Source organism: Podarcis cretensis (genome assembly GCF_951804945.1).
Source record: "Podarcis cretensis genome assembly, chromosome: 12".
Classification (NCBI taxonomy): domain Eukaryota; kingdom Metazoa; phylum Chordata; class Lepidosauria; order Squamata; family Lacertidae; genus Podarcis; species Podarcis cretensis.
The window spans coordinates 32,121,144-32,144,670 of record NC_137181.1 but is presented as its reverse complement, the minus strand read 5'-3'; the positions used below and the strand labels follow the sequence as shown (position 1 = coordinate 32,144,670).

The window sequence follows — 23,527 nt, the reverse complement described above, 5'->3', positions numbered from 1 at the left end:
ATTATCACTGTGAATTTATCACTAGCTTTAATCAGAGAAGGGCAGGCAGGATTCGTTTGCACAGGAGGCTGGGGAAAACAAGGCCTGCCAAACTGGTGGTGCTTAAAATGGTGTTTCCCTTCTGTTGCCTGCCAGAGGGAGCTAGTGCAACATGGCTTTCACTGAAATATGAAGTCCACAAAAAGGAAACCCCCAGAATCTGATTCACGTTGATTTCAAAAAGGCACACAGGCATGTTTGCCGGTGCCTCGCCCAGGCCTGGAGATGTGTGGAAGTGAGGCATCTGAAGTGTTATACAAACACCCCTTCCAGAGAGAAACTCAGGAACGGTTTCAAGAGCTTTTTCCCTAGAGAGCCTTTCTGCACTACCAGAAAAAATTATTGCCCAATCTGTTCCCTACCACTGTGATGTTCCCTACCACTGTGATACTTGATGGTAAAAAAAAATATTGCTGTTTTCCCCAAGATGCTTGAAAGGTCAGCTCCAAAGTAAAGTGTAACTACTTTCAGCTATCCTGAGCACAAACACCTGGGCAATCACTTTTATAGTATCTAATGACAATATGGGGTTCTTTATTTATTCGTGTCCTACTTTACAGAGGACAAGTGTCTGCTGGAAGGACTGCCGGAAGATAGTTCTTTATTTGATGGCACCTCCTCTGCAAAGGTAAGAGCTGCATCTGTTTCCCTGCCCATTTTTGTCTCTGACCCCATTCACCACCACTGGCATGTGACTCTCAGAAGGTTTTCCACAAGGGAATATGCCCCTTGGGTGGAAAGCAGTTGCCCCACCCTCGGTTTAATAGCAGAGAGACATCTGGTATGTGTGGCACCTCTGTATTTCCCTGACCTATTGCTCAACTGATCTTTTTGCCACCCCGGGAAATCTCTACATCACCCTAACTTTCCACTCCTAATTACTGTAGCCCAGACAGATTTTCACCATTAAAGAGAAGTTGAGAAACTAGACTTTGAGTGGATCTACACACAGGAAAAAACCTGCTATAAATCAGTCATAAATTAGATCATTATAACAAACAAACAAAACAAAAAAACCACCTGATGGAAAAACAGGTATAAAAATTTCCTGCTCTCTGTCTCCAGCTGGTGTTGCATGTTTATAGTGCATTCAAATCGTCGGTTCTTTACTAATGTAGCTGAGTCCTTTGTATTTTTTATTTTTTTAAAAAATGGTTGTAGCTTTCACAGATATATAAACTTTCAGAAGAGCTTGTGATCCTCCCATTTTTACAAGTAAAATTGAAACGAAGTCTTGAACTCCCATGCCTTCAAATGCTTTCAAACACCTTGCTTCAAATTTCCCTTTCAGCAAAATTCTGTAGCAACTCTAATGACAAGGCTACATTAGGCCTTGTCGGACGTTCTCCACAGGTACGTTTCACACACGGGAACCATGGAGGCAACGGGGTCCAGCCTGGACATTATACACACTGCTGGACACACCCCTGACCTTGGTTTGTACAGACAAAGGTCTGTAAAGGGGGCACCTTTCTGTGAGCAGCAGTGGTGGTATGTGCCTATTGATGCTGGTAGAACCAACAGTAGTGCAGCCAGACCCATGGAAAGACAATGCAAGAGCCAGTGACTGGCCAAGCTAACCAATTATCATTTTTCCCCTACCTCCTTCCTGTTGATATCTAAGAAGGCAACACTGAGACTACGGAGGAGGAAACTAATGGAGACGGTGGTGGAATCGACACACATATAAAAAACGCTGTGGAAATGCTTTTTAAAAAAATGTTTTGAAAAATACAATGAATTTTGCATAGCTCACTGTTGCCATCTGGTGTCACGTTTGTATATTGCACTGTACAACACATTTAAAGTGTTTGATTTGCAGCTGTATAGCTGAGTCCAGTATCTCTGTGTAAGCATCACCACCTGTACTGGATGAAAGTAAGAAGACACGCAGGTGGGGGCTGGCTGAGGGAAGGCTGAGGTTGGTGGGGCAGTGCCCCACTTTCATTAATGGACCGGCCTTCACTGGTGTAACTATATGTATATAGCTGGTCCACAAGCTGTACATGTATATGTGCTCTTTGTAGAACACTAGCTACATAAGTAATGATGAGTGTCTAAAGTGGTTCCTGCCGTCATCATGTCTTTAATGTATGTACGGAGAATGTCAAAAGGGCCTACAATGAGTGGAGAATTAAAAAGAAAAAAAGGGCCGGCCCTTAAAAAACCGGATCTCTGAAAGTCTTCCTCTAAATTGATTTCAATTTTCCTCCTTTCAAACGTGTTTGCTGAAATCTTAATGACTTTGACCCCTCTTCTCCAACTCGTTATGTAAATGCATTGGCTCTTCCACAGTGACACAGGAGGAAATTTGAGCGGGTGAAAAAGGTGCTTGGAGTTAAAAATATTGTTATTGGCATCTAAGAGAAAGTGTTGTCAGATTCGGTTAGGATCATCACATTCCCGCCTTGATTCCAGCTGTCATACATACAAGATGAGAATGCAAATGGGCTTCCATTATACACACCGGGCTCCATCATGGCGACTTCATCAACTTGGTTAAAATCATAACAGTGCAAATGCAAATTCGATCTGCAGTAACAGTAATGAGTGAAAGGGCAACATGGAACTTAAAAAAAGAAAGTCTCCCAAATGTCCAGAAAATTTAAAAAAAAAAAGTCTGCTTCCAGGGAGTTTCATTTCACTTCTGAACTTTGCTACTTTATTCATATTACCCTAGTATTTACAATTCACTGGCATATAGTGGCTGGAGCACTGGATTGTGCTTCGGAAAATGTGACTTCCAATCCCCTCTCAGCCACCAGTGAAAGTCAATGGATGGACTTAAACCAGTCAATCTAAGCTTAAAACCATCTCACAGAATTGCTATCCATCAGTTGCTGGAAACCGCAGGACGGGGGTGGGGGTGGGATATCATGCTCTGTTTCTGCTTGCGCGTTTCCCACAGGCATTGGTTGGCCACTGGGAGAATGCTGAGCTAGATCTGTCATTGGCTATTATGAAAATGGTATACAGATGGTATATCACTCCCGTAAAATTAGCAAAAATGTATAAGACATGTAACAAATGTTGGAAGTGTAAAGAGAGGGAAGGGACATTTTACCATATGTGGTGGGAGTGTAAGAAGGTAAAAGGCTTCTGGGAAATGATATATAATGAGTTGAAGAGGATGTTTAAGTACACGTTTGTGAAAAAACCAGAAGCTTTCTTGTTAGGAATTACAGGAAGAGAAATTAATAGAAGTGATTATAAACTTTTTCAATATGCAGTGACTGCGGCAAGAATTTTAATGGCTCAAAAATGGAAACAAGAAGAATTACCAACATTGGAAGAATGGAGACGGAAATTGATGGACTTTGCTGAACTAGACAAACTGACAGGAAAAATTAGATACCAGAAAGATCACAAGTTCACACAGGACTGGAGAAAGTTTACGATTTATCTGGAAAATATTTGTGATGAACAGACAACGCTAGTTGGATTTAAAGAGGCTTTGTGATGAGAAAGGGTATTGTGGGAGGGATAAGAGTTGTAAAGATTAATTAACTGGCAATACAACTATAAAGGAAATGTGAAACAAATATAAAATTATGAGGATTGTGGAGGGAGCGGGGGGAAGTCCAAAAGAAATTTGACATTATGGTTGATGTGAATGTGTTATTTAAATTTGTAAAAGAAAATTTTTCTAAAAATTTAATAAAAAAAAAAAAAAAAAGATCTGTCATTGGCTTGATCCAGCAGGCCCTTCTCGCGTTCAAATGAGGCTAATATGAGAGCCACATGTTCTGAGCTCCTTAAAAGAAGTGAAGATTTAAAAAAAAAAAGGAATGACATATTTATAAGATGTTTCCCTTCAAAAAGGAAGACTACAATTTCTTGCAGAGGCTTCTTTTTAAATTTCTCTTCCACATCATAACTTGGTTCAATTTCACACCAAAAGCGGTCTATTGCGGTGCTAATCTGCATAACATGATGGGCTCTTAGACTCACTGTGATTTGATATTCTAGGATTCCTTACTTGAATGTTTCTAATTGTTTCCTTTCGGTGTATACACATTGTGAATTAGCTGGCTATTCATTATATTTGTGCTTCTGAACCTGTATACTGGTACTCCAGAGGGTTCCAGAAAAAAGCCTGACGTAACTGGAACCCCAGCTTTGAATTCTCTTTTTCTTCACCCCCTCTTTCAGTTGACTCTGTTCAGTAGTAGATAGAGAAAGGGTTGAGTGTTTCGAGGGAACAGGAGATGTTTGGATGGCTGTAGGTGCTGGAGCTGGAGGAGCAAAGAGATAACGGGATATTAAAGTGGAGAAATAACGGAGGCAAGGCCACAGAAGTCTTTTCAATAAGGAGCATGTGATGGATCTGGGAGCAGGGAGGAAGTCAATCACATGATCCAGAGGGAAGGAAGAAATACAGGATGTTGGTGGCAGAATGCTGAAGGGAACACTCACAGTGGTGCCTGGACCTAGAGAGCAGCTCTGGCATAAGCCACTCATCTCCTTATGCCAGGGTGATGGCTTTTTCAGCCACATTATTTTGTGGGCAACCTTCTGGGGTCCAGATCTTATAAGCCACTGCCTCAGTATAACACTTCCAGTTTAAGTAGTTGTCATGGGTCCAAGGACGCTTGGCATCTCTCTTTTTTAGAAGACCTATTGCTTCACATTTCTTTCTCAGTTAGGCTGGGTGTATTATAGAAGCATTACAGCTGACAGAACACTTTGCCAAGTACACTTGCCTTTTCTTTCTGTCACCCAGCCTTATTAAATTCTGCCAGCTACTCCCAGCTGCTAGCTAGAGAAAGTGTTTATTTAATCTAATTAGTGATTAAAAGGATGTGTCTCCTTGTCATTATTCAGTGGTTCCCTGTCAGGACTGTAAACACCTGTGTATGGAGAGCATCATGTTATGTTTCTAAAATGGGAGACTGTCGATTGAAGATCTGATATATACAAACAGAATTAGAGTAGTCAAGCATCCCACTTTCACAGAAGCCAATCAGATGCCTATGGGAAGCTTACAAGCAGGTAAACTTCATTTCCCCCACTTGTGATACCCAGCAAGTCATATTCTTAATAATAATAATAATAATAATAATAATAATAATAATTTATACCCCAGCCACTCAGGGCGGCTCCCAACAGAATATAAAAAATACGATAAAACATCAAACATTAAAAACTTCCCTAAACAGAGCTGCCTTCAGATGTCTTCTAAAAGTCAGATAGTTGTTTATTTTCTTGAAATCTGATGGGAGGGCATTCCACAGGGCGGGTGCCACTACCAAGAAGGTTCCCTGTAACTTCACTTCTCGCAGTGAGGGAACCGCCAGAAGGCCCTCAGAGCTGGACCTCAGTGTCTGGGCTGAACGATGTGGGTGGAGATGCTCCTTCATATAGCCTCCAACACTGGAGGTGGAACATATCGATCACAGTTATTAACAAATGATAGCCTTAACCTCCGTGAATTTTTCCAGTCCTCTTTTAAAGACATCAAAGCTACCAACAATCTCTGTCTCTTGTAGGGAAAGAGTTTCCTGGACAATTGGGGTCTAAAAAGAAAATAATAAGGATCTAATGTGAAAGAACCTGTGCTCATCTGCCTAGAAAACAATCTGGTCAGCATGAGCACTTATCACACATGTGCAAGAGTTTATTTCGCATTCCAAGCCAGACAATCAATTTTCATGAAAATGAAGCTCAGTTCCAAACAAGTCATACACAGATTCATATTTGGAACCTCAGTGACATCACCAGCGCAGTACTGAAAATTGATTTGGCAGAGGAAGGATTTGAACTCACCTATCCTCCTAAGTACAACCCTTGTGTCTCTAAACTACACTGAGGCCTGGTTAACATCAAGAGATGGTTGCTTTTTCTTCCAGCATCTATTTTTCTTGATGAATGTATCATTTGAAAACACACTCAAATGACAAGGGTTAATAGTGCTGGTTCCCACATTAAGATGTCCTCTGGAAGACTCAAGTTTGTTCGGAGCAAAATAAAAAAAAAGGACATTCACCAACATGAAACATACACAATTAAATCACCAGCCATAAATCCAGTACAGACGACTCAAGTATGCAGCTCAAAGCACAGTGTTCTATCCATCACAATTAAATATCAATATGATCTCATGGTAGTATCAAAACAAAATAGCCATGTAGGATAATGGTGATGATTAGTATTATTATTAGTAATATTATTAAATTTATTACCTGCTCTTCATCAGCAGATCCCAGGACAGGTTACAACCTTTTATAATTAAGTATTAAAAACAGTTAAAACCAATTACAGTTGAAGGAATAGGGTGTTTCTTGAAAACACACATATCAGGCATCAAAGGTCAGGAGAAAGAGATGTGTCTTCAGCATTTGCACGAGAAGATTTATTAATGAAAAGACAAGCAAATCTATACAATATCCCTTGAGTGGCATAAGGATAGCAGATGTGTCAGTGAGAAAACAATTCTGGGAAATTGTGGCTCAAACCACATTTCCTATTATGCTATAAAAGGTGCAGTTATGAATAAATTAATTGGCTTTAAAAGGGCCACAAAAGCAAAGTAATCTCAGCTGCAGGAATGCCTTTTCTTTAAAAGGCATATAAAACTTATAGCACAATTTATGCATTTTCTTCTACCACCACAAATGTTGCACACGGTGGAGATGGTGTCAGGAACGCATTAAGAAACAGCAATGACAAAAAGCAAACTCATTTATACACCTCTGCTCTGAACTGCTGTTTCTCATAACCAAAGCTGGCTCAGGAACAAAACAGACTAGATGTGCAAAATAATTCCATTATGGAACATGTCAAAAATCCATCCTGCCCTGATTCTGCCCACAAATAGGACAGGCATGGATGACTGCCATGATGAAATCTCAAAATGATCTTGGGGTAGCAGCAAAACAAAATCAAGACGAGGAGCAATGCTATACAAACATCGCTGAATGGTAATGACTGGCCAGTTTATTTCCTGAAATAACTGAAACTTGAGACAAAAGAATATTGATCTGTAAGAAGGCAACACCAGTGCACTCAATGATGCTTGCCGTCTGGAAGGAGTGTCCTCTCTTGTGGCAGAGCAGACCCTTGTTTTCATTTCTCTGTGTGGTGTGCTACTGTGGGTTTTGTTAATTATACTGCACCATTAGTGTGCCTATCACAGGAGCAGGGCAAGTCGTACCACTAGGATAAATGAGGCAGATGATAGAGGCAGGATGCAAAAGTGTGTGTGCCATGCAACCTGGCCGGTGCTCCCCACCCCCACCCCCCGGGACATGGGTGGCGCTGTAGTCTAAACCACTGAGCCTCTTGCGTTTGCCGATCAAAAAGTTGGTGGTTCAAATCCCCGAGACAGGGTGAAGGTGAAAGGCATTTCTGTGCACTCTGGCTTCCATCATAGTATTCTGTTGCACCAGAAGCGGTTTATTCATGCTGGCCACATGACCCGGAAAGCTGTCTGTGGACAAATGCCGGCTCCCTCGGCTTGAAAGCAAGATGAGCACCACAACCCCATAGTGGACTTAACCGTCCAGGGGTCCTTTACCTTTTTACCTTTCTTACCTGTGCCCTCTAATCTAGCCTGCTACTCTCAGGTGCAGTTGAAGGTGTTGACCCATCACCAGTGTTGGGTTTCTATTCCTTTCACTGTGCAGATATCGTGTCTGTGTTATGCATTCCAGTACCAACTGTTGGAATCATGGGAGCGGTTGTTTACTATACTCTGTTTCCGTTTGTTTTTGCTTTCAATTCTGACTTCTCTCCGAGGAAGACGAGAGAGGAGACATGTTTTCTTTTGTTCTGCCTTATGCTTAATAAGGGACACGGGTGGCGCTGTGGATTAAACCACAGAGCCTAGGACTTGTGGATCAGAAGGTTGGTGGTTCGAATCCCCGTGACAGAGTGAGCCCCGTTGCTCGGTCCCTGCTCCTGCCAACCTAGCAGTTCAAAAGTACGTCAAAGTGCAAGTAGATAAATAGGTACCGCTCCGGCGGGAAGGTAAACGGCATTTCCATGCGCTGCTCTGGTTTGCCAGAAGCGGCTTAGTCATGCTGGCCACATGACCCGGAAGCTGTAAGCCGGCTCCCTCAGCCAATAAAGTGAGATGAGCACTGCAACCCCAGAGTCAGCCACGACTGGACCTAATAGTCAGGGGTCCCTTTACCTTTACCTATGCTTGATAAACGTAGCTTAGTTCTTACAACCCCAGCTTAGCTCTGACTGCGTTTTATCTCTGCTGAACTCTGGTTGTGTACTCAGTGTCTCCAAGGCATGAGTCACTTTAAATCGTCGGGAAAGGCTGTCGGAACTCCCTAGAGCTGCACACCAGTGGGAGGGAAAGGCTGGAAACGTTCCTGTCGTTTGCCTGGGGGTTGTCCTAGCCGTCAGCCAACCCAACAACCAGTGCTGGTGAACAATGCAACTGCCAGTCCAGTCAACTTCTGTACACAGAATGGAGAGTCAGTGCGGTACAGTGGTTAGAGTATAAGACTGGGAGACCAGGGCTTGAAGTTCTCTGGGTGACCCTGGGGCAGGGGATACACTCTCTCCCAGCTTAATCTACCTTGCAGAGTTGTTGCAAAGATTAAGTGAAGAGAACCATGTACATCACCTTGGACTTCAAGGAGGAAAGGTGAGATATCAAATAAGTCAGCAAGGAGTGACATTCTATCTTTTGTCTCAGGAAGCAAAATGTTTTGGGCCAACCTTGTATGCCTCTCAGGACAAGCCCAGGCAGCTGCTTCCCAGAATCTAAGTTCAGCATTTATGCTCTTATATCACTGGTGAGAAATGGATGGATGGATGGATGGCCAAAATATAAGAACGTTAACAAAAAATAAAGCAGATTTTTGGTGGCACCCCACTTGCCCTAATGAACTAACCTCCATTGCTGTAGCCCACAAAAGCTTTTTCCATAATAAAAATGTGCTTGCCACTAAGGTGCCATGGGACACTTTGGTTATCCAGTGCTGTGCCCCAGCATTTATTTGGTTATTCTGACCCCCTTTTTCATAGAGAGATAAGAGTTCAGTGGAAAGGTCACTTCATATTCAAGCAAAGAAACAGCCATTCCACTGAGCAGCCTAACAGTCTGTTGCTTACAGCTGCTACATATGTCATTCAATGATTTCATCTTTCCTCATAAGCCTTCTGGCCTTTCTTGTTTTTGTAAAGGTGAAAGGTGAGACAGGCAGGAATCTAATTTCTTGCTTGCTACTGGTCACTGTGAGGGCATGAAATGTGGAAAATTACTGGCTACCAGTCTACTTTCTGATATAAAGAGCAGTACAGAAAAATGCAATATCCCTGGAATTTTGTAAGTCCTAAGTTGTGCTTATTTCCTGCTCTGTCAATTGCTGCTCTGTGAGGCGATTATTTGGGTCTCCTAACAGCTCTCAGCACGCTTAAGACACCACATCTCCCAGAATTCTTTGGGGAAAACTATGACAGTTTTAAGTGGTATCATAATGCTACAAATGTATGGTGTGTATGAGACCATAAAGAGGATAATCGGGGTGGCTGCTAGTAGAGTCATTGACATAGGATGCTGCCTTGCACCCAATCAAACCATTGGACCATCTAATTCAGTTCTAACCAACAGCAGCTTTTTGGGGTTTCAAGAAAGGGTCTTCTTCAGCCCTACCTAGAGATGCTTGGGATTCAACCAGGGATTCACCCTGGAGATGCAAGGCACATGCTCGGTCACTGAGCTATGGTCCTTCCAATAACTGCTGTACTTCACAGCGAGATAGGCGTGCTATGTCTTCAGAACCACAGACCGGTTAAAAAGCTGGTGCTCTTTTTGAACAGCTGCTGATTCATTAATAAACATTGCACTGCAGAGCAGACGGTAACCTGCTTCCTGTTTTGCACAATGCTTCTCTTTGACCTAAGAAGTATCGTGGGGTTCTCTGTATCGTGGCAGAAAAAGGCTGGAGCAAAACAGGACAGTAATTGAGCTGCTTGAATGATGTTAAATGTACCTAGCTATTCTAATCTTCTGCTGGTTTGAAGTGTAGCGCCTTTCTCCTGCCATTGCTGAAAGTGAGAGTCCTCTTGCATACCTGAGATTTCATTGCTATATTCACTGACATCTTTTACAGAGAAGCAGAGCCAGTTGCATCATTAAGCAAAACTGGGCAATAGTTTGCTGCCTCTCTGGTCCCCAGTGCCACCCAGTCACCACTTCCCACCCAGCCACCCAAATCATAGATGGCTTTCCAGACACCCCCTCCTGTCCTCCTGTCTGCCACCATCCTTCTGCACTGCCCAGTTTTCTCCCTGTCAATTTATTTGCCACTGCTGGTGCCGCAGTAGACAATCAGCCATTTCACAGTCTCTGGCTCCTCCTCCTTTCTGTTTCATGCTGAGAAGTGTCAGGGATCCTTCAGAGACAGGCGCTCTAGACAAGGTGGTCCAGAATATTGCCTGCACCACTTCAGCCTTGCTGCTTTGGCTAGAAATTCTCTTTTACATTTAATTTAAAGTTACTGGAATGTTTTAAATACTTAATAGCCTATTATTATTATTATTATTTTGAAGAATAATTTCTATTTTTAAAAGAATATTGATGCAGTCCCCTGGGCTATGTTACCCATAATGCCTTGTTCTGAAGGACCCCAGTCCTTCCTCAGCGCAAGACAGGTGGACTGAGGTCGAAGACATAAAGCAGTTGATGGGTGGAAAGGGGAATGAGCAGGGAGGAGGGGGAAGTGGCAATATCTGCAACCACACAACACACACACACACAACTTGACTGTTTGGCCCAGAGACATAAAAATATTCCTTCCTTCCTTTTTAAAAAATATACCATGCTGGGAGTTTTACCAACTTTCAGAAACTGGCATTCTTTGCCTGGCCTTTTCTGCACACACAGACCAAAAGGCATAATGGAAAACAAGATCAAAGATACCGCTGTTTTCTTTTCACTCCAAAGGATTGCTTGGCTAAGCTGTGCGGCTCAAGGTTATGTAACAATTCTGTCAGTGCAAGTCAGTGACTCTTGCTCTTTTAAAATCCCAGTAGAAGAATTAGGCTATAAAGCTGCACTTTATTTGAAGGAGCACATTTTCAAGATTCCCATAGTCAAGTAAACATTGAGCAGATTCCTGAGACTGATTCATTTTCACTTGGACAGGAGTCAAGAACAGTTACCTAACAATCTTAAACGAAAAACAAATCTATCTTCCAACTCTTCTTTCCCTTTCAATGGCTAAAGTTAACACAGCGCATAATTAGACATAATCACATTGTAGTCTTCTCCATCCTATCTCATTGTAGGGTTTTGGTGCAGTACAATGAGGTCATGTTACACACTAATCCATAGGTGGGCAGACTTCAGGCTTTCGGGATCTACTTTGATTTTTTGTTTTAATGAGAGAGAGAGAGAGAGAGAGAGAGAGAGAGAGAGAATCCTGAGACCATTCAGCTGGAGCTGAGTGAAAAACTTGTTTCATTAGGGGCAACAAATAATGAAGGAGAGGATACCTCTGAACAGATGCTCAGCCCTGGGATTCCTTATCAATGCTAGAACTGAGCTCACAGTCCCATCACACAAAAATCGACTTCTGGATGTATGCATATTTATGCACACTTTCCCCTAATATATGCATTTTGTACACGTAATTGGTTAGACAACTGCATGGCAAAATTCAGAGGAAGGAGAATTACAAAGGATTATGTAGCTTGTCATTGAAATGCAAACAAAAAATAAATTTCTCTTCCATCTCTACAATCTAAAATGGCAGTATCCCTTTCCTCACCTCACACCTTCTACTACTTCATTCCACTGTATACATTGACCAGATCTATTTCTGCCCTTTTAATGGCTTTTAAAAAACAGAAAAATATATAAATCCATGGAGCCAACACCTATGTTGGTTTTTAGTTGTGATTATTGTTAAAACAGAACCTCCATTTTCATCCTAAGAAAGAAAGAAGAAAACTGAGGTGATGGCTTTGTCTCTAGTCTTTTATTTATTTTTATTTATTTTTGTGAAATAAATAAAATAAGCTGCCTGACTGGGAGGATTTGTATATGAATGAACAACTCGGTGTTGTTGTTGTTGTTGTTGTTGTTGTTGTTTATTTTGCAGAGGAGCATTCAAGCAGCCAGTCCTTACCAACTAGTCCAAGGTGGGCATAATCTGACAAGGGACACATCACACAGGTCTGCTGATCATATATATTCTCTCTAAACAAGTTGCTGCCATTGCAATGGTATCAATGCATTTTAGAAGGTTGTTATGCTTGGAAGAATTTGTTGCCTCTCATCCAAATCTATTCCTCATTGTTGCTCTGATTAAAATTAGATAAGACTGTATATTTACCAAGGACCATACAAACCCAAAGCACACAAGGATGATCTGTCAGCTGAGGCCACTGCAAACAGTAAACTAATGACAGGTTGAGATTAGAGTTGCAATTCCATTGTCTGCGGAGCAGACTTTCTGATTACTCCTGATGCCTTTTTATTTCTGCCCTGCTGCGTAAAAGTGATAAGCACCCATAGGAAACAATGAAGAAATCCAGGAACGTAGAGTAGTTGCGTGTCGAGATCCCCAATACACCCCAAAGGAAAACACAATTGACACTTAATTTTTGTTTAAATTTTTTGGCATAATTTTGGCCACAACTTTATTCAAACACACAATGTGAGTGGTTGCTTAGGCATTGGTAGCACTAACTGCCCCCGCACAGGGACAGCTCTGACATTCGCACCCCCAGTGAAGTCAGGAAGGGTAAGTCACCTGGGGAGAGAGACAGGACTGGGAACCATGCCTCATCTCTCCCCAGAATGCTCCCAGGGGCTTGCGTGGCCCTAGCCCCTTGCCAGGGGGTTTCGGACAAAAGCATGGGGGAGCCCCTGGGTTCCTTTAACAGTAAAACCCTTGAAGCAGCAGCAGCATTTTGGAGGGGCAGGCACAGCCGAATCCATAACCCTCCATCACCAGCTGCATTTTGGAGGGGCAGGCACAGCCGAATCCATACCCCTCCACCAACCAATTCCAAGACCAATGCCTAACCGCAAACCTTACAAGTTGTGACGATTTGCTATGCAGTAGGCAAAAACCAAGTGGCACACACTAATCAGCCAAATGGACAAAATGCCTACCAGGCCCCTGCCCCAAAGCAGACAACCCCATGACAGGCATAGCAAGGTCAAGCAAACAGCCTAAAATTAGGGAAGGGAGGGCGGGTGATCTGAAGTAAGCAGTGAAAAGAGGAAGTTCCTTGCTGCGAGCATTGTATTTAACAAATAGGGCTGTCAATCAACAAATGGCAACATCTAGATTTGCCCAGTAACAGCCCGCCGCTGCTTAAAGGATGGCCAAACCGTTTGCCTAGTAACAGTGAGGTGTCTTGTCAGCCCCGCCCGCAACCTGTGCTCTCCATGAGGGAGAACACGCTTTGTGATCATGCAGCAGCTTCTCTTTCTCTGCTCCCCCAAAAAAGATAGAAGTAAAGACTGGGTGTTCATGGTCTTCCCAGTTCAGGTCTTATTTGGTGTTGTAAATCAGAATAAATTTGCGAATGGACAAGTGGGAAAGGAAGATTCTAGTCAAACTGGAAGCAAAAGAAGAAGAAGAGGAAGAGGAAGAGGAAGGAGGAGGAGGAGGAGGAGGAGGAGGAGGAGGAGGAGGAGGAGGAAGTATGTTTTCCAACTCTATCAAGAGCCCTGAAACAACCTTTCCTTGCTCCCAGAGAATCAGCAGGTTTTAGTGCAGTTTGCACCAGCTGAGATTAAATCCATGTTGCATGGGTGTTCTGCAATGGCACTCCCACCCCCAGAGAGATCACATTGTTCTTGTATGTGTTGTTTATCATCTGTTGCATCTTTTGGTTGTTTTGCTGAATCTGCAGCTGCAGGTTGGGAAACGATGTTGTTTTTCTTCACCTAAATGACCTCCAAACATATGCCTCATCATTTCTGACCTGTGTTTTAGGAACTTGGCAGATGTGAACACATAAATGCTTTTAGCAAGCAAACCGTGATCCAAAGCAGGTGAAACCCCCCCTCCCCACCCACCCACCCACCCACACACCTCTTTCTTGGAGAGCTTGCCCAATGCAAAAGTTCAACAAAAGTTTAGTTCAGTTGCAAAAGATTAAAAATTAAAATTGAGATCACTTCAAACATTTTAACATGGAAAAAATTGACGCAGGAGGGTTTAAGGGGTTTCCTGCATCTCATGAACAGATGCAACTCAGGGTCTCTTTCTTGTTGATCATTCTTATCTGCCACAAATACTTTCACACACAAAAGCACACTCAGAGGCATGTTGTTTGAAAGGCAGTTGCATTCAGTGGCAATCATAAACCTGACCTTGGACCAACTATTGAAGATTTCTTCTCACTAGTTGTGTGTGTGCACATGCACAACATTCAGTGATGCCCATTTGTGCAATAGAAATCTGCTTGCCCAGTGAGGCTTCTGGTTTCTCTTCACCCTGTAGCCCATCTGTCTGCCCCCAGAATGTGCTCTGGAGGATCCCCCAATGCTTTGAAGCAGATTTGAGATGTGTGGAGGAGCCTTCATTAGTGGGGAGGAGAAGGAAAAGCTCCATTGCACAAGCAGGCACCCATTCATGATGTGTTGGATCTCACCCATGGAATTTTGTAATTTTAATATAATAATGAATACACAGAAACAAGTACACTAAAGGAGAAATTGCATCAGGATTACAAGTATTATTGCATGCAAATATAGACTCTATTAAGCTCTATTAAGACTAAAGGGAGTGGTCATTAGGAGTTTTGGAGCACACAGCTCTACTTCTCCAAAACATCTGAATCAGAAGAAGCTGTCAAAGCTCTGGATTGGTGTCTGAATGCAGTGCTGGACTAGATGCGAGACAATAAATTGTGCTTGAATCCTGGGAAGGTGGAGACTCTTTGGGTGGGTGGCTCCCATGTCTGGGAGGGTTTGAGAGTTAGAGGGTTAGAGGGTTTGAACTCCCTTTAAAGGAGGGCCAATGTCAGAGACTGGACTGAAGGGGACGAGATTGAGGAGGAATGGTGGTGATCTCTCTCTCTCTCTCTCTCTCTCTCACAAACACACACACACCGCCCTTCTCCTGAAGCTTCCAGAGAAGAGGAAGGCAGAATTGAATTACAATAGTGGTTTGAGGAAGGTCACAGCTGAGAGACAGGCGGACAGAAGAGTTGGGAGGTGTTGAGAGAAGAGAATGGGGAGACAGAGACAGCGCACCCAGCGCACCCAGTTGACATGTTATCACTGGAGATAAATTATCATTTCTGACACACACACACACACCCTTTCACCCAGAACCCAGCGTGCATTGAAAGCGGAAGAGCAAAGGACTCAGAGACAATTAGCCCCTGGCAGCCATTGTAAGGGGAAGTGCTGTTGCTAGGAGGGGGGGGCTCAGTTGGAGCAACGCCATTAACCTTAGACGCAGCATACATGGGCCTCTTGCTGTGAATACTGAATAAAGACTCGGTAAGAGCTTTCTTGTCTACTCCTTGGCTGTCTGCTGTGAGGTGGGGCGGGAAGGATTGGAATTCACAGAAGCCTGACAACCAAGTATCCTCAGTGACTAGGAATGCCTTTTACCAGCTTAGTCTTCAGCTGCAGCTGCTCCTGGGCAGGGGTAGCCTGACCACTGTAGTTCATGCATTCATAACTTCAGGGCTGGATTACTGCAATGCATTCCATGTGGGGCTGCCCTTGAGCCTGGATAGCAAACTCCAGCTGGTGCAGAATGTGGCAGCCAGACACCATTGTCAAAACACCTACTACTGAGCCTGGTTCAAGGTCCTTGTATTAATTTACAAAGCCTTGAATAGGTCCAGGGTACCTTAGGGACCACCTGAACCCTTATATCCCAGCTTGTATCACTGAGATTATCGGTGTTGATCAATGACTTTTTGTATCCATTACTTGCCTAGAAAATTGCATTGCAAAATCAAGTGTATATTTCAAAGGATAGTTTTGTTCTGGTTCTCATATTGTTTTGGAAAGTGCAAATTGGTGACGGTTTGCCTCTAAATGTGAACTGAGTTAAATTTCTCCACCATCCCTACATGATGATGTAGCAGCAAAACCACTTAAGGGGAAATAAGGGCCAGTTGGGTGTGGTTGCCGAACAGTGAGACAGAAGGATCTGTGTAAGGACAGAGGTGGAGGCTTCTCAGGAGCTGCCTGGATTGAAGCAGCCATCTCCTGCTTAAGCAGAATCAGGATGGGGTGGAAGGGAGAGGACTGCTGTTATCTTTGCACAATGCATAATTGGCTTGTGGGATTCAATGGAATTCAGTCTCACAAGATGTAGTGATGGCCTTTGCCTTAAATGGCTTTCGACAGAGATTAGACAAAATCAGGTGCATCAGTGGCGATTACTCACCATACCTAAATGGAACATTCATGTTTAGAGGCAAGATATCTCTGGATTCCAGATGCTCCAGCAAACAACAGAGGGAGGGCAGCTGCCTTTTTGACCTCGTTGTGGACAATTCAGAGCAGAGGTAGCCAATGCATTGTTGGACTCCATCTCCCATTAGCCAGTGTCAGTGTGATCAGTGTTCAAGGATGATGGGAGTTGTAGTCCAACAACATCTGGAGGGCACCTACCCCTTGTTTAGTATGCTGAACTGGATGGGCCTTTAGCCAGACCTAGCATAACTCTTCAGTATTTATTAAAAAAAAAAAAAAAACCAACAACATTTTTAACCTGCTTTTTCAGGACACACTGTTCTCCCGAGGAGGTTCATAGCACAACAACTGCTGCTACAAGCAAACATCCTATCCATACACTCACCCCGCTAATATATAAGCAGCAGCAATCAAGATACTTTTAAAAAACATTTAAAGCACATGGCTTCTCCCAAAGAACCCTGTGAATCTACAGTTCTCATGACTCTCGGAGGTGGGGACCCATGTGCTTTAAAAGTACGGGCGTAACAAAATGTTTAAAAGCACATCACATTGAAATTAACCAAACACATCCTGGAATAAAAATTTCTTGAGAACAAGCAATGGTGTGGTCATGCCTATTGTCCTAGAAAGGGAGATCTAAAGAGTTGGGTTCACAATCTATTTTTTCTGTTCCCGGCGATGGAGTCAGGTCCTTTTACAGTCTGGAATTAATAGTCTTACGTGGGACTCTGCTCTTTAGATGCTAATGCATAATTATTCACTTTACTCAGCAGAATGACCAGGGGTGAGTGAGCCTCCCTCCTCATTCTGCTGAGGCAAAGGGGCTAAATGTCTGCCCCCCCCCAAGTCCTGCCCTGATGACACCACCACCCTGCTCTCCATCCTCAGACCTTGTCGCAATTTGTGCTCAAGCAAAGCCGGCCTTTCTCAAAGAGGATGGCTATGAAAGCAGTGCCCCCTTCCTTCCTTCCTTCCTTCCTTCCTTCCTTCCTTCCTTCCTTCCTTCCTTCCTTCCTTCCTTCCTTCCAAAAATAGGCATGGATCATTTTCAAGGCTTAGGTCCGCTTGAACGCAAGCAGACACATTTTTGTAAAGCTTCCATATCTATGAATCAAAAATCAATTCCTTTTGCCTCTGACAGGTTTCTCCCGAAAGAAAGTGCAGCGGTGCACAAGAAGAGATATGGATCTGTTTTTACAAGGCTCTTCAGGTATTTTATTGTGATTATATCTTGGCAGGCACAAGGATTTAAGACAAAGGAACAGGGCTCTGGAAAAGGATCACTGGCAGCTGCAGAAAGACCAGAAGGAATTCCAAGTGCTGCACTGAGCATTCTGGAAAAAATTGCAAGAGCAGCTCAGAAACATATGAATCTGCCTTTATACTGGGTTAAATCGTGGGTTCATCTAGCTCAGTAAGGTCAACACTGACTGGCAGAAGCTCTCCAGGATTTCAACAGGGAGATGCCTGGGACACTCTGGCATGCAAAGAAGATGCTCTAACACTGAGCTGTGGCCCTTCGCCTTACGGCTGGTCTCTTGGTACAATAAACTACGGCAATTTCGCTGGAAATTATGAAATGAAGAAAAATGAAAGTATGCATCCCATACAACCTAAGGATTGCCTTTGTCTTCACCCTTCATGGCAATGATGTATGATTTAAGCAACCCCTAGTGGGCTTTCATACTGTGGATCCTGTAGATCGAAATGTGGCCAATTCATTGTTCACCGAAATCACTGAGAGGGGCAAGATGATTGGGAGGTTAGTGCAGTGCAAACGCAGCAGCAGGAGCAGCAGCTTGGCTCCGCCGGTGCATTTGCACCACAATGACCTCTCTGCTGCCTCACCTCACTCTGCCAGGACAACTCTCCCTCACCTTGAAAGCCATTTCTGGCTCTGGTGGACCTCCACCACAGACTCTCCTCCTTCCTATTAGATTGCCGTGCCTGATCAGGGATGATGGCATCCAGAAAGAAGGCCAAAGTTTCACCACCGCTGCAGTACTAGGACCAGGGCTGTTTTTCAGCCAGAACTCACTGAAACTCTGTTCTTGCACCTCTCAGATGAGTGGCATTGCTGTTATAAGAGAACAAGGGAGACGTTTGTGATGGGTTCCGGCACCTCTTTTTCTAGAAAAATAGCACTGACTAGGACTATGGGGCTATTTCAAACACTTTATGGAGCAGGTGAGTTTTGAAGAGATATCTTGCAGGAAGTAAGGGAGTCGGTCTCATTAAGCCATTCCAGTAGACAGGTCCAGGCATAAGAGGCAGTAGGAGAGAAAAGGTGGAATCAGAAACCAGAAGACCTTTGGACAGCTGGATAATAATAATAATAATAATAATAATAATAATAATAATAATAATAAAATTATTTATACCCCACCCATCTGGCCGGACTTCCCCAGCCACTCATTTATACTTTCTTTCCACGAGCCTGCAATTTAATACAAAGCGCCATAGATTGTTTATGCACCAGAAGTTTTATCTCACACCAAGATCTCATAAAAAGGCTTTTACCAACATTAAAGGAAATCCTCACACAAAGGACATGCATTAGCCCAGAATCAGGGTAACAATAAAATGCAGAGTGCCCAACTCATAAACACTCGGCACCCTTATTAACTATGCATGGGCTTCCTGCAAATATTCAATTGAATTGCCATATAAAACTGGAGACTTATGTGTTGGTGAGTTTATAGGTTGTTGGGATGCTATGAATAAATAATGGGTTAAGGTTCCTTTGGAGAATTCGTGAACATTTAAATCTTGGACCTTTAAATTATGAAGCCACAATAATTGTGCTTCCCCCAAATTTAATTTTTCACTCGCTGACACGTTGCTCAGAGCCCTGTAGCTGCACAACCTCACTTTTACTCAATTGGATCTGCAGAGGAAACCTGCTCAGCCCATTGCTCCTGCACCATGTCTACTGATTCTGGCAGAGTAGGACAGTCAAATGGAGCCACCAAGCTGTAGATGGCCCACTAGTCAGATACCTGATCATCCCCACCATTGCTTTTTGAACCCTTAATCAAAACTTAGGAGGATGAGCACCTATTGGGTCATAAGTTGAAGGATGGATGGTGGCTAATAGATTAAGGTTGAATCCTGACAAGACAGAAGTACTGTTTTGGGGGGACAGGAGGCGGGTGGGTGTGGAGGACTCCCTGGTCCTGAATGGGGTAACTGTGCCTCTGAAGGACCAGGTGCGCAGCCTAGGAGTCATTTTGGACTCACAGCTGTCCATGGAGGTGCAGGTCAATTCTATATCCAGGGCATCTGTCTACCAGCTCCATCTGGTATGCAGGCTGAGACCCTACCTGCCCATGGACTGTCTTCCCAGAGTGGTGCATGCTCTGGTTATCTTCCACTTGGACTACTGCAATGCGCTCTATGTGGGGCTACCTTTGAAGGTGACTGGACTGGCCTAAGGTCACTCAGCAAGTCTCATATTTGAGCAGGGAATTGAACGTTGGTTTCCCAAGTCCTAACACACCACTCTAACCACTACACCAAGGTGGTTGAACTCTCCGAGAAGGCCATATTTTTGTGATGTCTTTCCTTTCTGTCATGACAGCCAAAAAAAAAAGGTAGTTAAAATTCTAGAATGCAGCCACATGTAAATGTTTTCTTGTATAGCAGCAAGGATATGGAATTGCTACTTCCAGAAACAACTCCTGCTGACCTGCCATGGTTTTATATCCACAGGAAGCAAACACAAAGCGGACTTTGCAAACCATTAAAAGAGGAAAAAAGAAAAAAAATTCTTCCAGATGAGCCACTTTGCTGGAATAGATTCCTCCCGGCACATTATCTTCCAATTTACAAAACACAGGCATTACAGATTCTTTGAGCATATTCGAGGAAGCATGAAAATACAAGACGAATGTCTGCCGTAACATAGTGGCATCTTAACAGGTAGAAGATGCTGACATCAAAGGGAGTTAAAGATGTGAAACAGAAATATATACAAGGCTCCTTGTAAATATTTTGTGTAGCTTCCCTTGATGATGACAAGGTAGCTGACTTTCTGCGCTGTTCTGGCTTTCCTGTCTCTCTGGTCCTGTGTGTTAGTCAGGGGTGTCATGCAAGCTTCAGGTGCTGAAATTTCCTTTTCTGTACAACTATTATAGGTGCAGGAATCTTGGGGAAAGACCAGGGCTGCCTGGTAGAGCATCTCTTTTGCCTGTAGAAGGTCCCACGACCAATCCCTGGAGTCCCCAGGTAAGGAGCTCATCTAAAATCCTGCAGATCTGTTGCCTGTCAGGGTAGACAATACTTTGGTAGGTGGACCAATGGTCCAACTAAATATGCAACAGCCTCCCAGGCTCCTATGCCCCCCTTCATATACAGTCACCCTAATGGCACCTCTTCTCCTTAATTAGCTGGCATGAGATTTATGGCATAAGACCTTGGGATTTGGGGCAGACGACTGTAACATTGGGATCAGAAGGACGGTTACACCAAGCAAAGCTCAGACAAATAGACTCCATCACAAGGTATCAGGAACATAGGAAGCTGCACCATACTGAGTCGGACCACTGGTCCATCTATCTCAGTATTGTCTTCTTCTTTTAAATTTTTATTTATGCTTCTCAGGTTTAGACACTTCACTAATTTGACAATCATTTTAACATTTCAAAACTTGACTTCCTTCCCCCCCTTTTCTGCAGTTCCTTAAATTTCTTTTTAATATCTTGTGCATGCCCAAATTAACTTAATTTGCTCATTTATTCATCTACTTTAAATATATACTCTTATAAAACTGCAAGTTATTACAATAACCCTGCCAATGTTCTTATCTGATTACTATTTATCTGTAAATATTCAATAAACCATTTCCATTCTTTTCTTTAAAAGTTTGTTATCTTGATTTCTTATTCTTCCGCAAAGTCTCGCCATTTCTGCATATTCCATAAGTTTTTGTATGCATTCTTCCTTTGCTGCGACTTCTGCTTCTTTCCGTTCTTGGGCGAGTAACATTCTTGCCGCTGTAGTCGCATACATGAATAGGTTTCTATACAGTTTAGGTAGTTCTGTCCCTATAATTCCCAAAAGAAAAGCTACAGGGACTGAAACAAAGTGAGCATGACTGCAGATGTTACTGGCTTTGATTTGAAAAGGAATAAGTGTGCTTCACTCGGTTAGTTGTTTTGTTTTGTGAAGCATCTTTAACAAAGGAAACCATTTTGTACCATACCTCATATCAGAAAGGTTCTGTATTCATTGTTTCCAGATGTATTTTGAGGGTGCGTCTAGGCATGGAATCAAGAGATCCACAATCAAATCTCCCCTTCTTTTATACAAGTTTAACAGCAGGTACAGAAAAGCCTGAATATTAGTGGCATGGTGTGTGTGGGGGGGGTAACTTGTTCCATGTTGCCAGTTTCCTGGTAAATATCTTCCCCCAAGTGCAAGTTGCCCAGCCAATCAAAATATGCAAGCACCATTACTGTATGTTTTTCTAAGCAGCAGCTTGCCCTAGAGTAATTTTCACTGGGAAAACCATGCAAGACCAAAGGTTGAGTCCTTTGCCTGGCACTATGGTCCTGGACCACAGGAGCCAACTCCTACGGGTTGAGGGGTCTTCGTCCCCCCCCTCATAAAATACTTGAGGAGGCCAGGCCCCCCAAAGTTGATGGGCATTGCCATTCAAATGGTGTGTGTGCACCGCATCACGTGATCAATTATGCGGGGTGGGGCTTACCTGCTCCCCCCAATATTTTATTCAAGTTGTCACACATGTCTTAATCAGATTCTCCTCATGCTGCAACTGTCATGAAAAATAATTAAAAATAATGGAAGGAACAGTTCTCCTAATCTCACATTTAGTTTGTCCCCAATGAGATGTTAATGCAATATACATGTATATCTGTTCCAGATTTCTCCCCAATGATGAGAAATCCTCCAAACCTCTCAATGCCTTATGAAGAAGTTGGACAAATAAATCTACCATCTCTACCAAAGGCTTCATTTTCAAAAGATGCACTTAAACATTTTAATACAAATGTTCATAATAGGATCATGCACAAATAACAGCCACTTTGTAAATCTAAAATGTAAAATCTTCAGATGTTGCTTGCTTTTGAGGCTTTTCCTGGCTCAGTTAGAAAGCTGGATGTTTGATAGATCTCTTTGCCAGGATATAGGAATGATGATGGAATGCAGAAACACATACATTAAAAAAGAAAACAATATCAAAGTCTCTCGGTTTCATTTAATGATCCTGAACAGTGGAAACAGAATGAGTTTGAAAAAGGGCCTTCCCTGTGAAAAAATATGCCCCTTACATAGTTGGTGGCAATGGTAGCTGGTGCCCGTTCAGACTGGTTGGGCCAAATTCAGAGTATGTGGAGATAGAGGAAATGAGAGGCAGAGCCAATTAATCCTATGTTCATCCCCATCCTCCCTTCTGCTGAGTTCTACAAGGGCAATATTGAGACTCAGCTACACAGCGGCCAATAAAAAGTTTTAAGCGTGTTTTAAGTGCAATGTACAATGGGACACTAGATGGCGATGGTGAGCCTTATGGAAAATTCAATGTATTTTTAAAAACCCTTTTTAAAAAAGCATTTTCAGAACGGTTTTTATATGTGTGTAGATTCCACCTAAGATCACATTCACATCATACATTTAAAGCACTGTGGTGCCATTTTAAACAGTTATGGTTCCCCCCAAAGGAATTCTGGGAGTTGTTCAGGGTACTGGAGGCTCCTGTTCCCCACAGAGAGCTAGAATTGGTAGAGTTTCCTGTGAAGAGGGATTTACCATTGAACCACTCTGAGAACTGTAGCCCCGTGAGGGGAATAGGCATCGCCTAAGAATTCTCAGCATCCTGAACAAACTACAGCTCTCATGATTCTTTGGGGGGAAGCCATGACTGTTTAAAGTGGTATCATAGTGCTTTAAATGTGTGTATGTGACCTTAAATGTATTCTGTTATTGTAGGCAGAAGAAGCTGACAGCCAGCACCACTCTCTCAGCTAGTTGGAAGTAAGAAGGCAGGCGGGTGAGGGCTGACTGACAGCAGACTGAGATTAGTGGGGCTGTCCTCCATCTGCCATAACAGACCAGTCTCCACTGTGTGGGTGGGGAACTCTGGGAGAGAAAAGGAGG

The 23,527-nt window shown here is 43.1% G+C and overlaps 2 long non-coding RNA genes across 2 annotated transcripts; one reads left to right on the top strand and one right to left on the bottom strand.

Moving 5' to 3' along the window:
* Positions 1 to 440: 440 nt before the first annotated feature.
* Positions 441 to 20,313, top strand: LOC307199863. Its single transcript, XR_013832248.1, has 4 exons — positions 441 to 667; positions 12,105 to 12,178; positions 17,550 to 17,618; positions 20,120 to 20,313. It is a non-coding gene; the product is annotated as an uncharacterized lncRNA (long non-coding RNA).
* LOC307199870 lies at positions 1,190 to 1,591 on the bottom strand. Its single transcript, XR_013832254.1, has 2 exons — positions 1,509 to 1,591; positions 1,190 to 1,323 (listed from the first exon to the last, which is right to left on the bottom strand). It is a non-coding gene; the product is annotated as an uncharacterized lncRNA (long non-coding RNA).
* Positions 20,314 to 23,527: the final 3,214 nt, after the last annotated feature.